Raw genomic sequence first — 17,496 nt, forward strand, 5'->3', positions numbered from 1 at the left:
TTTATTGAACTCGTGTGAATTCTCTTATTCTATTGCGGAAATATTCCAAGGAAATTCACGTACAGATACCTTTATCGTTTACGCAAGGCCAATTTCAAATAATACACGGAAATTTATCGGGATTAAAACAAAACTCCATTGTTTTGATATCATTTCTTTGATGAAAAAATAAAAGTCGAAGCAGTAATATATTTTGTTTATTAATTGAAAGGTAAATGAAAGATATGAAATTTTAATTGGCTTCATTTTACCTTCTTCGCTTATATTAAAATGTATAAGAAGCATGCATATTTCGTTGATCCACCTAATCGCCATTTCTTGCACATTGTGTGTGAAAAAATATATACATATTTATTTTAACCTTTAAAAATTATTGTTTAATAATTTTAAAATTTGTGTTAAATCGTAGGCATTTCATTTTAAAATTATCAAGAGTTTAACTGTGATTAAGATTGAGAATTTTGGTCCTTCTGATAAGAAAAAACCTCGCATAAATCGTTGAACACACCTTTTTTAAATGCACTACACAGTGTACGTTTTTTTTTTAGTTAGACAATTTCAAAATCCCCTTCCTGTTGCACATGTGCTGTTTTAAAGGCGTGGATAAGCAGAGAAACAGGTATTTTGGATTATTTCTTATATTACTAATCAAAAAAGTCTTTGTCCCCAAAGTTTTTCTTTACATTGATTTTCTTAACAAGAATGTTTCAAATTTAAAAAGGGTAAGAAAAGTTTTACAAATAGAAGCAAAAGTTTTTTTAAAGAACAAATATATATATTTTTTTCAATAACTTGATAGAATTTTAGTACATGTATAATAAATTAAGGCACATAAAAAATTATATTGATTTTCTTCACTCACAGACCAAGTTTGCCATTTCTCAACTAAAAACACATTCAATTTGGAACTTTCGATTAACATAGAAAAAACAAAATACACATAAGATTGTTTTTTTTATTCTTTTATAACCTAATTTAAAATTTTCATTTTTAAGAGATTTGCATAATATATGAGTTAGCTAGCTCCTGATATCAATTCGTTTAGGTTTCGTTTTATAAAGGTTCCTTGAATTTGTTGCTTGTTCAAAATTTGTACACTATTTGCTTCAAATTGTTTTATGGTTAATTTTTAATCCCTTTTAGCAGAAAAACAACCCTTGAATTTTTTAAATACACTTTTATATATAGAATCAATGGCCTTTATTATTGAGGAATCCAACACAATGTTAAACTGCAAATAAAGCAACATCTTTAAGTAATTTAGGAGTGATTTTTCAACTTTTAAATGTCAGCAAGTAAACGACGCAATACATAGTCTAGAAAATCAAGATAAAACTGCATACAAACTGTAAAATTCTATGGCCAATTTAACTTTGTATGTTTTTATGGTGCGAATGTTATGGAAATTAATTGATCAATTTTTAAACGAGGATTGCCTTCATTCGAATTCTTGAATTTAAATTTTGCTATCATCATAAATTCATCGTTAGTATCAATGTATACAGATCCCCGTAATTGAAATTATTAAAAACAGCTAAATACACAATTATTTTCATGAAGATATAATCATTTAAATAAAAAATATATAATGGAAAGAAGATTTATTATTATCTTAGAAGACAATAATACTATTTGCTTGTACGCGTTTATCACTTTCAAATTTATCACAAACTTACAAACCAAAGACAAAATGCAAATATCAAAATAATCGAAAAAATGAAATATTTTCCTGTTTTATATATATTTACCCCCTGATTTATAACGATGTTTGATAATTAATCGATTGTATATTGTTGCTTCATGTCGAGACTGCAATATTTCAGCCATACGAGTCGTACATGTATTTCGTTCATGTTAAAAAATGAGGATGCAATTGACACAAAGAAACTTGTTCAAATGATCCTTTCAGCATCATATAACATTTCTGTTATACAAATCTGTTTTTTAAGCAACACGTCATTATATATCCGATTTCAGTGTTTTGGGTACATCCATCAGAGAGTAACTGTTCTTTCGAAATAGGAAAATTCTAAAATGGCTAGCTTTTCAATGAACAATGGCTGTGGTTATTCAGCTACTGCGCAGTTCTGTAACACAATAGTGCACGTTTCCTTCATCACGATTTTCTTTGGACGCACGAATTGCCATTTAATTCTTAAAATGGAGAAAAAATGTGGCTATTTAAGGTGAAGCGGTTTATATAACAGTAAATTTTACCGATCCAATTTTCTTTCTGAATAGCACTTAAGAATTTTCACTTGGAACAAACCAATCGAGGAATGAGTAATTTCTTAAGACAGCAATTTATAAGATGAAAATTGTTGAATCGAATGAAAACCTCATTTTACCATTTGCAGTGTCCTACAAAATAGTAGGCATTAATTCTTCTTAAGCGAGACAATTTTTTTTTTTTTTTTTTTTTTTTTTTTTACAAATTATGGTCATTGCTCTATATAACCCTAAGGAATACTAATAGGTATACGTTTCGCGTAATTACGCGAAAATAATGTTCTCGCGAATAAAAAATGATTTATAGTAGGCTAAGTACTGATTGAAAGTAAGCGAATAGTATTTACATAAAAAAATGATCATATCTAAATGTCAAAGCCTCTTTTTTATGACCCCGTAATAGAAGTTTCAGGAGTATATAGATTTTCTCCTGTCTGGTAGTTTTTCTCCTGACCGTCAGTTTTTCTTTTTGTCTGTTTGTCCGCAAAAAGTTTAAACTTACCCATTAATTCTGAATGGATGGGACAATAGCTTTTATATTTCACAAGTGTATTCCTTGAGACAAACCTTTCTTTGGGTGCCACCAAATTTGACCTCTTGATCCTAACCTTAGAGTATGGCTAAGTATTACCAAATTTAACAAAAAAAACTTTAATCATGACCATAACATTCGAATTGTTGGAACCAGGACTTTCATACTTCATGTGTTTATTTATTGTGACAATACGTTTCAATTGATATATATATTTTTTAATTTTTACATTAGCGTTTTATCAACTTTGAAAAAAAAATCTTACACCTTGACCATGCCGTTTGAACAATTAGTACAAGGGCTTTCGTATTTCACAGTGTATTCCTTCTAAAAAGACCTTTCTCTTGATGCCAACATTTTGACCTTTTGATCTTGACCTTCGAGTTAGGCTTACATTTGAGAAACTTTAATCTTCGCTATAAGCTGCTTCCAGAGTGAAGTGCCTCACAAACACATCCTTGTTTCCATGAAAGTTGATACGACCAAACAGGCAACAAGCAAGCCCCAAACATGTCTAAAAATGTGATCAATACATCGAAATGAAATACTGCTATGTCATTTATATAAAAACTATGAAAAATATTTGTAAAAACAAGTTTTTAAAAGGTGAGAAAGTTTTAACCTTGCAAATAAAATTATGCAGAGAAACATCGATTAAAAATTATTAAATTAATTTGAGACTTGTATTCTCCTATTGGTTGGAGTGCCTTTTGACTTGTATTCTCCTTTCAGTTGAAGTGAATTTTGTATTCGTTATTTGTAAAATTTTGAACAACAGTTACTGTTAATAGTACTTGTACCAAGAAGACAGGGAAACATGTATCATGTCTAATATCAATCACAAAATGTTTTTGAAGCATAATTTTTGTTTAACGACCACACATTCATTTTCAACTAAAATAGAATATTTTTAAATTTGATACTTGTGCTACGCAATTATTTTTCCAAATGTGTCTTTTGTAAGACCTCACTAGATTCACGTCTCATCAATGCTATCTGGTTTCTCGTTAAATGTACTGTCTGTGCAAATTCCAAAGGAATTTTTTTTCGTAACAGTTTGCGACCGCCTTTCAAAGGATAGGTCAGTAATTTTAAAAAACCTCAAGAATTGATAAAAAAAACAAGTACCAGTATATTAAAAAATAGGACATTAGTTGGCTGTCTTAATCTGTTAACTCGAACACGGAAGTAATATACTGACTGGGTCTCCCACTGATTTTGATAATGCTCCCCTTTTTGATAATCTACACTGACTCGCGATTTCTACAAAAGAAATTTTCTTACGAGTCATAAAGTTACATGCCCTGTTCAATAATGGACATTTTAATCATTTGAGCTATGTATAAATTAGGAGTCTTAAAGTTAGCTTGCATTTTAAAATATAAGTCTATAGTATTTTTATTAATTCAAATAATATTTTTACATACCATAGTCATGCATAGGACTGTAAATAAAACAGTCTCTAGTATTTTTGTTAATTAAAATGATATATTTACGATCTATTTTCATATATAAGACTGATCAGATTTTAAGAACATATTTGAGGCATGAATAAGATTTAGAGGCACAATACCTCTTCTGTAACATTTAAAGGTCCACGTTATTATGCAGTTTACCTGCTCTGTTCAATAAAATTTTTTAATCATAGGATCAAGCACAGGAATGAAACAAATTTTTTGTGAATAAAACATTTTATTTCATCAGACAGCATTTACCCCTTGTAAAACATTTCAACAGTTTTTAACACATGCAGAAATTCTAAATAGAATGGATATGCGTTCAAAGACTTAGTGTCAATTTTGAAGGTTGGGGAGGGGCAGCATAAAAATCAGACAAGTAAATAAAGCTATTATTTGAAAAAAATCATTGACAAGAAAAAGGATAAATTTCTCAAATTCGAAAATCGATGTAAGGTTTTCTAAACTGTAGAGGTCACCCCACCCATCTCAAATACTACCAACCTAGTGCTTAAATTTTCTATATACTTTCCAACCAGAAATTCAAAAGTCCTTAAAATTTACCAGCTAGTGAGGTCATATGCCCTCTTATGAAGTTAAAAGAAGAATCTATATCTAGCACAAATTGAATGTTCTTGATCTCAAAACATATTTAATTTGTCTTTGGTCACTTGAGTGACACAAGTAACCTATGCCTTACCATTTTGTAGGTCATCGTGCTTCGTTTGTAAACTTTTAATGCTTTTTATTTCAACCGCTGAGTCATTTTCAACACAATTTGACAAAAACATCAATGTGTCATTGATTGATTGTGTGTTGTTTAACGTCCCTCTACAGAATTTTTCACTCATGTGGAGATGCCATCACGTACCGGTGGAGAGATTCAAATTTTGTCCTATACTCGTCACTTAGGGCCATTGAGCAGTGAGGAATCTTTTTCGTGCCAGTACCTACTGCGACACGGGACATCGGTTTATACGGACTCATCCGAAGGACCAGTCTCCACGTCCCATAGTGGGATTGGAAGCCGCGACATAAAGATCAACTCCTTACTTCACGACTCTAGTTAACGCCACGCAGTCGACAATAGTGAAGGCCATATGACAAACATGAATTATATATGTCCTCTGAGGCCTGACGGGTGGCGCTAAAACACAGATTTTAGTATTTTCAGTTCTCTATAACTATGCTCATTGTCATACATGTAACTGGGAGCAGGAGTCCTTAATTAAAGTGCTAAATATACATATTCTAAAAAGCTAAGGTTAAGTTGTTGTTGGTCATGAATATAAATTCTAAAAATTGCTAATAAAGATCACGGTGTTGTTAGTTAGAGATATATTTTAAAAGTAGCTACGATCAAGTTGTGGGTCACGGATATACATGTATGCTAAAAATAGCTAAGATCAAGTTGTGGATAGGGATTTATTCTATAAATAGCTAAGATCAAGTTGTTGTTGGTCAGGGGTTGTCCCTAATAGACTTTTAAACAGAACCCTATATAAAGTGGTCAACGCTAAGTACCGCATGTACAATGTTGGTATAGGTCAAGGTCATATACATGTATGATAATATCATTTCCGGATTCAATCAAGTTTTTTTTTCTTACTGTTGAAATTTTGTTAAAACTAAGAAATTTAAATTCATGAACAATTTTCTTTTCTTTAAACAACGTAATTTGATTATAATAATCGATTTCAGATTTCAATCAAACATTTTCTTTAAAAAAAGATTATAAAATTTATCTTATTTACGTATAGTTTTGCAACGTATAGTTGTTTAATCCTTATATTACAATATGACTTAATATATAAAAAATGTATTATGGACGATAAAGTAATCATAAATAGTTCGAATTTTACATAGTTACACAAGCATTTTAAAAATCTCAGTAAAAACGATTTTTTAAGCTCATGCTAATGACAAATGTAATTTCAAACACCTCAGGTCCCGCATGCTTAATTTTAAACTTCGTGATAAACAATTATGAAGTTGGGCTTCTTAATAATATTACTTGCCTTGTTTAAACGGATAGTTAATTTTGAAATTGAAATGCAATGTATTCGAATTAAATTTAAACGCATTCACAAGGAAAATTTAATGCAAATTAGTTAAGTCGAGTTAATTTAATGCACATCCATTTCTTTGTATTTAATCGCTGTTAACCCGTAGCGAAACTAATTTTGAATTAAATTTTGACGCATGCATTATGCATGTAACAAAATTACATGTACATGTATTAGGAAAATTAAGCCACATGTGGTTAATCTTATCAGATGGAAATACTTTGCCCTTTTTTCTACTGAATAAAAAGAAAAAGAAATGTTGTCATAGTGTAAAATGTATATTTGCTATGAATTCGGTAAAGTGATTTGGTATGGTGTATAATAGCTTGTACTTATTATAAAGAAGTCAAAAAATAATGAACTTTTAATCCGCATTCATTGTCGTGCAAAGGAAATTGGATTCACATTAGTTTGTTTTGATTTATTTTTCTTCTCTTTTAATTATTGCTAAATATTTTAATATTCATTGGTGTGAACAAGGTATTATTTTGTCGAAGATAGAAATTTAAGAATTTTAAAAACTATATTATAAAATTATAATGTGACGTTCCTGTTGTGTACTTCATGTACCTTAAAATTTCTCCTGTAATTTAACACTTAATTAAATGCATTTTGTGGTTTGAGTTTAAAATGAAATGATTAATTATAAAAGTTTTCCACCCTGGTGATAACATTTTACAGAACAATGAAATTTTGGATTAAACTTGCTGTAAATTATGTGTGACGAACCATTAGGGTTACTTTAACTTGATATTAGAATATTGCACACCTGTTTATTTCTTAAGCATGATACAAGGATTATGTGTTCCGTGAAAGATGAGAAACCTAAATTTCGTCATGTAATTAAGTCAAACAGCTAGCTGCGGGGTGGCATCCATGTACCGTCCAAAACCTCGTGGCAGATAAGCAGTATTGATTCGACCCTTTCGTAACCGATCGACAAAATCTAGAGTGGTTGTGGAATTTTATGACATTAAGATTACACGTCTATGATGTTATGTTTTACTTCATGACATGGCTATCATTTATTTAAAATACACTATGTATATATAAATATATTTATATTATATTTGCTGCCATCTATACGAAATGAGACCAATGCACGGAAAAAATATTTATTAGAAGGTATTGGAACTTCGTGATATACGTTATCCACAGTACTGAATATATATGACCCAATTATGATAAGGGAGGAGAAAAATGCCAAAAGTATATCTAGGTTTTTTTTTTTTTACTTTTCTTAGAAAGAAAACTTGTACATTTGCAATCGAATATAAATTTTATAAGCACAAATTACCAATATGAAGTATATTTAATAAAATCTATCGTTTAACATGTTTAAACAAGATTTCTTAGCTACAATGTAAAAGCATATACACTGCACACTGTATTTTGATTTCAATGATAAAAAGTCCCCAGATTTCTCTTTGTTTGTTCTTTTTCTACAGTACTATGATCTTGAGGGAAAATATCATTGCATCACATCTGCAACTAATTATTTGCGGAGTTGTTTTATGCGTATTACATACACGTATGCGTATATTGTGCCAGATTAAATTGGATTTGGATGAAAAAAGAATTTCAGCTGTCTTGTTTAAAGTTATTTCGTAAGTTATATGGTCGATACAATGACCTTGTCAGCAAATGCAAGTTATCATTGAGTATAATGCTTACTAACGTTTTTCACACTAATTGTTAGTCCATTATTTCTAGACTGAATTGACGACGATTTTGTCCGTTATTTCCCGATCATGACAAGGAGCATACGGCGGGTTTGACCGGTCGGCAGGGGATGCTTACTCCTCCATGGAACCTGATCCCACCTCTGATGTTTTTGGGGGTCCGTGTTTGCTGTGCTCCTATTTTGTATTGTTGCATTTGCTGACAAGGTCATGGTATCGACTATAGAACTTACGAAATGATGACTTTAAACGAGATTGCTGATGTTCTCGTTTCATCAACATGTTTTTCAATAATTTACAACTGTACATCGTTTTAGAAATTGTTTATATATGTAGATCATATGCTCTTGCGTATCTAATCAACTGAGATATGTAACATCCGTATGCAGGCGATGAAGGTATATTTCTGCATAAGTAAGGGGAGTTGACGATAGAAAAGTTAAAGACATCACGTTTATCATAGAGCTTGGTTGTTAGATTACCATTAACGTCTTTTTCAAGTAAAATGTCCAAAAAAGTAAAATATAATTAACATTTAATCCGCATTTATTGTCGTACAAAGGCATTTTGATTCGCATTAGTTGTATTTAAATAGTTTTTCTTCTGATTTATTTACAAGTGTACTGCTAAATATATGTTAAATGAGTATCTGTGTCAACAAGGCATTTTTTTTTTCTTAGATAGAAATATAAGATCTTTTTTAAATCATAGAACAATATATTAATGTGACGTTCCTTATGTGTACAACCTTAAAATTTCTCCAGTAACTAAATACTTAATAAAATGCATTTTGTTGTTTTTATGTAAAATGAGATGAATAAAAAAAATCACCCAAGTGATAAAATTTTCCAGAACAATGAAATTTAGGATTAAACTTGCTGTGAATAATGTATAATAATCATAAGGATTAACCGCCTTTATATTAAAGCCATGCACACCTGTTTAATTGTTAAGCATGATAAGTAGCAAGTATAATGTGTTCTTTGAAAACTGTCAACCCAAAACTTCGTCAACTAAAGAAAGTGCAAGCTTACTTGTGTCATTCATGTTCAGTCTGAAACCTTGTTGCTGGTAAGCACTGCTAGTTGAGCTGTTCCGTTACCTATTCAGGCAATCAGGAATCTTTGGTGGAAGCTGGGGCACAGATTATGGTGTTGTGATTGATTACAGGGCATGGTTATCAAATATTATAAAAAGAAAATATGCTTTATTTCTTTTTTACTCTTGGTTATCAAGTCAAACTGTTGTCAAGATAAACTCTATCCATGGTTATGATGAACATGGGTGCCTCATCCAAAATTGTGTAATTTCTTCATTGTGTACCTACTTGTGGTACTTTCAGGAGTTAGGGAGTGGGAGGACTCTGTTTAGTGAAAAATGTTTTTTCCCCCCAAAAGTCCTTCAGTGGTCATAAACATAGTTATGATAAGGAAAGATGAATTTCCCTGCTCGTAGATAAGAGGTTCTTGTATAACGGCGGAGCTTTAATTGATAAGAAATTGAAAATGTTTTATTTTTTGAAAATCTCTGCTCATAGGAATTAAGCAAATATGTTATGTGCATCGTTACACTGAGCAAAGAAGTTCTTTTAAAAAATGAATTTTCCAGTTCCTGAGTCAGGGTTTTTTCTTTGGGCACAATTTATTTTAGAGTTTGACGTTAATCTTGGAGTTTTAGAAATATGGCATTCATATACTACTCATATGTTTCTTGCAACAAGAACTTTCTTTAAGTGGCTAAAGTTTTACTTTCTGATCGTTTGATTTTATCTCATTTTGAGCTTCTTTATATCTTTTGAATGAATATTGCTAACTAAAGGTTTTTGTATCTCACTTTCTGGACAAAAACAATTTTGAAAACCAGCCTTAATACCATTCTGGCCCCCTACTCTATGTTTGACTTACATTATAACTTCTGAAAGATTGGTATTTCACTTTAATATTCCTCATAATGAGACATTTCTTTCCAGGATTCTCCATCATTTCAGAGAGCAATATATGATAAGTGTCTCAATTGGCCCCTTAAAATGAATATCTTAATTTTTCTTTATATATAGCTTTAATTAATACAGCTATATATGCGACCTTTATTGGTCATTTTTATTTTGATCAAAATGCCGTTATTTTAGAAATATGACATCATAAAAATCACATTTTCCCGCCAGTTTTAGCATTTTTGTATAAAACTGCTTATTTTCAAGCAGTTTTCCTTGCAGAAAATATAGAGCGCAGCCTAGAACAAGCTTTATATTTTTACCAAAGATGTATCTATCCAATACTTATTAGTGACAGAAAAATTATGTTTGTTCTCCACTGCGCTCTATGTTTCCCATAAGAAAAAAAACATCAAGAAAAAAGGCATATTTTTGGCTTTTTTGTTAGATAGCAAAAATAGCATTATTTCTCATGTCATTAACGCCCCGTGAGGATCCGGGTTAGAATAGATCCTCAGTACCACCTTGCTTGTCGTAAAAGACGACTAAATGGGGCGGTCCTTCAGATGAGACCGTATAAACCGAGGCCCCGTGTCACAGCAGATTTGGCACGATAAAGATCCCTTCCTGCTCAAAGGCCGTAAGTGCCGAGCATAGGCCTACATTTGCAGCCCTTCACCGGCAATGGTGACATCTCCATATCAGTGAAATATTCTGGAGATGAACGTTAAACAGTATACAATCAATCAATCAATCATCATGTCATTAACAGCTAGTGAGTGCATATAAATGTGATAAATATATTGAAAATATTTCTAATATAATCTCGTCTACAAAATAAATTTCAGTGAAAAATATCTGAATGTCATTCTAAAATGTTGATTTTCAGCTGGGGGCCGAAATTGGCTCTTATCATATATACTCCTTTAACTGTGGCGCAAGAATTGCACTAAGTACTACCAATCGCGGTCATTTCGCGACAAATTCGCGGAGGAATCCCAAATTAAATTGAAAAACACAAGTTAATTGTGGACCTATCAATCAATATTCAAATACAAATACTTGGAGCATTAATTATATGGCAAAATGTATGACGAATTAAAGAATAATGATTTTAAAAAAACGATATCGATTCAAAATATGCGTAGCATAAAAATTATTTATTAAATTATTTCCGTGAAAAAGACCCTCCTTCCCAAACACGCATAAGAACTAAATAAATAGATATTTGCTGATAAAATCTGAAAAAAGTATCAGTAATAACAGGTTTTGAGTATTGAACACTAATCTAATAAAAGATTTTTTTCCAGAAGGTAAATATATACATGCAATGTTCATTAAAGATCGACAGAGGAAATTCTGGAAGGTCACATATGACGCATGTTCCGAGTACAATGTTTTGACTCGCAGTGCAAGTGTAATGTTAGAGACATGGTTAACTGTAGAACTATTTTAGCATGAACTTATTGATATTTAAAATTGGTTTTCCATTGTTATTATTGTGAAGTGTGAAAAAACGGCTTCAGGTCATGTGTCTATAGCGAGGTCTAGACTTTCAGATAATTGATTGTGCAAGCCAAACAATGGGCCCTAATTAGAGTGAATTATCAGTTTAGCATTAGAAACTTAAAATGGTACATAATTTTGAGGTTTAGAAGTTTATTCGATTTTTAAAAAAAAATACAATTTGTCGCACTGACAATGATGATCTTACTGTGGCGCTGATATTTTAACTGTGGCGGAACTATGTCGCTGAATTTTTAACTGTGGCGCTCAGGAATTTAACTGTGGCGGGGCCGCAGGGAGACAATATGGAAACTTCTGCGACATTACGGAGTTCCTTGCAAACTGGTGAATATCATTCGCAACTCATTTGAACACCTGACATGCAGGGTCATACATGGAGGACAACTGACGGAACCTTTTGAAATAAGAACAGGAGTTCGTCAGGGGTGTCTTTTGTCACCCTTTCTGTTTCTTCTAGCAATAGACTGGATAATGAAATCATCTACAGACAATAGAAGAAATGGATTACAGTGGACGCCATGGTCACAACTAGATGACCTCGACTTTGCGGATGACCTGGCACTCCTATTACATACTCAGGCACAAATGCAGGAGAAAATTACAACAGTGGCAGAAGCTTTAGTACAGATAGGACTCAACATCTACATAGCAAAAAACAAAGATCCTGAGAGCAAACACACTATCACATGCTCCATTAAACACAGAAGGTCAGGAAATAAATGAAGTTTAACATTTTACCTACCTTGGCAGTATAGTGGACAACAAGGAGGAACCGAAGGTGACATAAAGGCAAGAATAGGAAAGGCAAGAGTAGCATTCCTGCAACTTAGAAACATCTGGAAGACCAAGGGAATAACAACATTCACCAAAGTTAGAATTTTTAACACCAATGTCAAGGCTGTGCTTCTCTATGGTTCCGAGACATGGAGGATGACTGTTGTCACAATAAACAGGATACAGACATTTGTCAACTCTTGTCTGAGACGCATCCTCCAGATTAGATGGCCTGACAAAAAAAGTAACATCAATCTGTGGAAAAGAACCAACCAACCCCCTATAGAAGAAGAAATAATGCAGAGAAGGTGGAGGTGGATAGGACATACTCTACGCAAGCCACATAGGAACACCACAATACAAGCCCTATCCTGGAACCCCCAAGGAAAACGTAAGAGAGGGAGGCCAAAGAACACCTGGCAGAAAGATTTGGAGGCAGATGTCAAAAGAATGGGGAAGAACTGGAAGGAGGTAGAAAATATTGCGAAGGATAGAGGAGCCTGGAGGAATCTTATTAGCGGCCTATGCCCCAAAAGGGGTAGCAGGCATAAGTAAGTAAGTAAGTAGCCGCCACGTTAAACGGCCCATGGAGAACCCTGTAATTCTATCAATATTTACAATATTCCTTTGAAATCATGACCATAAACTTTGACATACCCGGTATTTGAACAGTTTTTATCGTGCTCTTGAGCTGCCATATAGGGGCATGGGTATTTTCAAAAAAATATTTTGTTCCTTTTGCAAAAAATATAACTTCAAAATTATTATTATTTTTTTTTGCAGACAGCCTATTTTTACCAAATAATTATAAATGTTCTTTTATCCCATGTTTACCTCTGTATCCCGTTGATATAGCTCATGGGATTTCGTTTTCGTATCCCACAGTTGTGACGGCACAATTGGTTTGACGTTAGCGTAATGAAGTAAAATAACTTGGAATCCTATATAAAAACAGTGTAAAACATTGATTGTGGTGTATAAACAATATGTAAAACATGAGATAAAAAGAATCTCACATGATTTGTACATTAGATATAGTTTTTATCCAACTCGTTGTCTGGTTTTATCCCCTCGCCAAGGATCGGGGATATAAAACACACAAATCGTTGGATAAAAATCATATCCAACTACAAATCATGCGAGATCCTATATTTATGAAATTTAAATTGCAAACACTGAATAATCCATTCTCTTTCTTAGAATTTTGATTAGATAAGTATCATACCTATCTACCTACTTGCAAAAAGCAACAGTTTGCAATCTTACATTCAAGTATTTATAAGGTGTATTCAAATTTCGATATAAAAAATTCTGGTCACTGTAGAATAAATTACTAACATGGTTGATACGTTTAAGCAATTATATTATATTACATATTTCATTATTATGTCTTTCATTTCCACTCTTTCAACTAGGGATGTCAAAATATGAATTTTCCTTAGTCGAACATTCGATTGCATTATTCGAACGATAGTCGATTATTCGAAGCATTTTTAATAACACGCGTGTTTTTGAAAGCTTATAAAGTAAAATGAATTGGAAAATTGAAATAAATTGGAAAATGGGAATTGTAAACAGACACTATCCACACATCCGACGATGTTGTTAAATACTGTTTGTTCAATTAATGATTACCCAAGCTATCAAAATGTCTTTTATGTAAGATTATTGTTTTGATAATTATCGAAGTTCAAAAAACTTCACGGCTATGCAAATATTGTTGTGTTCCTAGCATTTGAAATTCCTAGAGGTTGTAAATATAATTGGTACAAGTCAATTAAATAATTTTTAAAGTCCAGTATAACGCTGCATTATTTACTGCTAAACTAAGGTCAGTGATTGAGAAATAATTATCGCGGTATGTAATAACTGTTTTTTCCATAAGTACGATTTGGAAAAATATTTACAAATACTGTGACTGTGTTTTAGCTCTTATTCGTCTGAGGACGTACACTACGAGAGGAAGGACGCTTTTTCAATTTTGAGAAGAGAATTTCATTATCACCTCCTTTACTTGCATTTATCTAATATTCGAAATTCGTCTCATTATTCGATCGTCGGTCCATTCGACTGATAGTCGAATAGTCGACTATTCGTTGACATCCCTACTTTCAACATAAATACTCTAATGCGACGCACTTTATAACTACCTAAATAGCATTATTGACCTACAATTTTGAGCACCGTTTCAAAGGACACGGAAAATTCAATACAAGCAATGAAAAATTAATTTAAACGACAATTATAAAAGATTTTGGACGTCATTAGCGATTCTAAAAAAAGTCTAAAAGAAACAAAAAACTTGGGGTATGAGCCCTCATCAGCCCCCCTCCCGCCCCTCTTTTTAATATTCCCTATAAAATCTGGAAGCGCTACACGTTTTTTCCTAAATGCTTTTTTTAAAACAATTTCTAATAAGCATATCTTTGTATAAAAAAATCGTACTTGTAACTTTTCTGTCGATTGATTATTGCCTACTTAATAAGCATAGTCAAAAAGGGTAAACCATGCATAGATCTCGTAAAACATGATGGTATACAGATTTATTGTTTTCTTTTAGAATTGCGTACACGAACCTACCTCGCATTCTGTATATCAAGATAATATGCATGTCATTAGGCAACACCTCCTTCAAAACGCATATCTTTGAATGTGTGCTAGTTTGATAATATCTTCCGTTTAATTGAGACTCAAGAATTTGATATCTACTAAACAGAAAAATAAAACCAGTCTGGCTTTTGTCGTGTTGTTCTTGTTGTGAAATGTCTTTTTGTGGTCTTAAAGCTTGGGTGTTCTAAATCAATGGATCATTTGACATGTAATTATCAAATAACAGTACCATTGATTAAAGTATTATTATGGTATTATAATTAGCATGCATTGATTAATCTTGTTTTTATTTTTATCACCAATATGCATGACATACGTGAATGCACGCATTTGCCTATTCTTCTGGCACACTTCTAGTTGCGAGATCGAGATAAAATACCTGATTTTCGAATTGTTTAACCTGTTCCCGTTGGTAAGCCATAGTCTAAATGACATCAATAGTTAAGTCTTCAATAGAAGTGTGCTTGCTTCTCCTTGGTAGATACAGATTAAGATATGTGATTCTTTACTAGTCTAAGATAGGTTAAAGAAGCAAATTCAAAGAATTGTGGTCTTCCCGCTTTCGGTGTGTTAGTACATGCTTCACACCTCGAACAAAGGGTTTTTGCTGCTTTCAAATCGCCTTCTACACCCCAAACCCAAGCTTCATGGTTGGTGACTCTGCCATTGTGTGCATAATTATTGAGTAAATCATTACCAATGATAGATAATTACAATCATGGACACAGAGCAAGCTAGGTCTCCAAACAATAAATGTTGGACCTGGTGTGCTACACAGTAAAAAAAATCTACAAATTAAATTACATAAATTAGTATCTCTGTCTTTCTTTCTCAATCATTCAACTTTAATCCAAATTAAAAAATGAAGAAAAAAAATAAATATTAAAGTTTATCAGAATCAAAAGTTAAACAGAAATTTAAGAAAGTTATCGACTGAATATTTAGAATTTACTATTAACATTTTTTCCCTTATTTATACAAAATTTTACACAAGTGTATTCACAAATAAAAATGAATGGGATCGGGCAGCAGGCAAAATAACATAACCATATACCATGTACATTTGTACATCAATTAGAATTATAGCCCACAGAGATTTGCATTAAAAGTTTACGTACCATTTTGTCTTCAATCCAATTAAACAGATATGGACTGATGAAGGACAAAGCAAAAATTCAAAATATGATTGTTTACAGGAACAGTGCTTTATTGCTTCAGTAGTGCACAAGTGTAATCCAACCATAAACCTTTTCCACTCTTTTCCGGTCGCCCGTGGCGCAGTTGTTCGAGCCTCTATTCTAGAGTCGCGCAGTAAGGAGTTGATCCTTACGTTGCGGGTTCGAATCCCACTATGGGCCGCGGAGACCGGTACTTTGGATGAGACCGAATAAACCGAGGCCCCTTGTCGCAGTAGGTGCTGGCATAAAAAATATCCCTTCTTGCTCGAAGGCTCTAATCCTATAAGTGCCGAGCATATGACAAAAATGTACAGTTCTCCACCAGCAAGTGGTGGCGTCTCCAAATGAGTGAAAAATTCTCAAGAGGGACGTTAAACAATATACAATTAATCAATCCCTGTTTTGTTTTCGGTTTAACGAATTCTTTGGTAGCTTTTCAATAAAAATTTCTCAAATTTACCTCTAAAAAACAAATGTTTACTAAAGTACAAATAAGTTCCCAATTTACTGATTTAAATCAGTATATATATAGTCTACCTGTGTGCTAAGTTATATAATTGAAATCCAACTAAAACTGTAGAAGAAGAATTTTAAAAATACATATAAATATCAAAGAAATATTCATTTTTAGTATCCATGGCACTACCGTTCATCGAAATCAAAAAGTTAACCGAAAAAAAAAAGAAATATGTATTTAAAAAACCCTAGTCACATTTTCAAAAACAACCAACGGCCGACGGATTTGGAAGCAAAAATTGGATTTGTCGAGCGACAGTCAGCACTTCATCGGCCGTTGTCTTGCCCGATTTTTACCTCTATTTTTCGTCGGCCAACTTATTTTATGTCCATCTGTCCTAGTAATATTTTTTTTCTGCTTCGGTGGCCGATATTTTAATTGAAGGGATCCGTCGACGAATCTTCGATGATCATACGCCAATCGGCGATCAGTTTATAAAGTCGGTGGTCCGTCGTTTGACATTAGAGGCTTTCCAAAATTTCGACCGACTGTTAAAATCAAACAGTTACTGTAGCTCAGAGTTCGATGATGGGGCGTCGATTGGCCGACTTATATATAGTTGACCTTATATGCCTAGGTCACATTTAATCCGATGGTCCGCTCTGACAGTGGAGCTAGTTTGATTTTGACCGTCGGTCGAAAAATTGGAAACCCTTATTGTCGGAACACGGATGACATATGCCTAGGTCACATATAAGCCGATGGTCGGGCGACTAAATTTTTCTGGTCTTGTCGGCTGAAAGAACATGAAAGAACATGATCGGCCGACACGAATATCGGGCGACACGGAGCAGTCACATTAATTCCAAGGAACACCGATGACTTGGATAAATAACACAAAAAATCTTTTTTCTTTAGAAATCAGCAATATTTTTTCAGAGATCTATATTCAGATACATGTAGGTGACGTGACTCAATGTTGAAAATGTGTGCAAAATTTGTAAGGAATTGCATAAAAACGACAAATGGTGCAAATCTAAGCAGCAAAGAA

General features: G+C 32.8%; 1 protein-coding gene across 1 annotated transcript in view; it reads left to right on the forward strand.

The window, feature by feature from the left end:
* The first annotated feature begins 553 nt into the window (after nt 1-553).
* Nucleotides 554-17,496, forward strand: part of LOC134229592 (mucin-2-like) — a 77,404-nt gene continuing 60,461 nt past the window's right edge. The window contains exon 1 of the mRNA XM_062711342.1: nt 554-619. The gene's annotated coding sequence lies outside the window, so the exon portion shown is untranslated. The remainder of the gene's footprint in view (nt 620-17,496) is intronic.

The sequence above is a fragment of the Saccostrea cucullata genome, unplaced genomic scaffold, assembly GCF_032062105.1.
Source record: "Saccostrea cucullata isolate Sc308-1 unplaced genomic scaffold, CSIRO_AGI_Scuc_v1 ctg91, whole genome shotgun sequence".
NCBI lineage: Eukaryota > Metazoa > Mollusca > Bivalvia > Ostreida > Ostreidae > Saccostrea > Saccostrea cuccullata.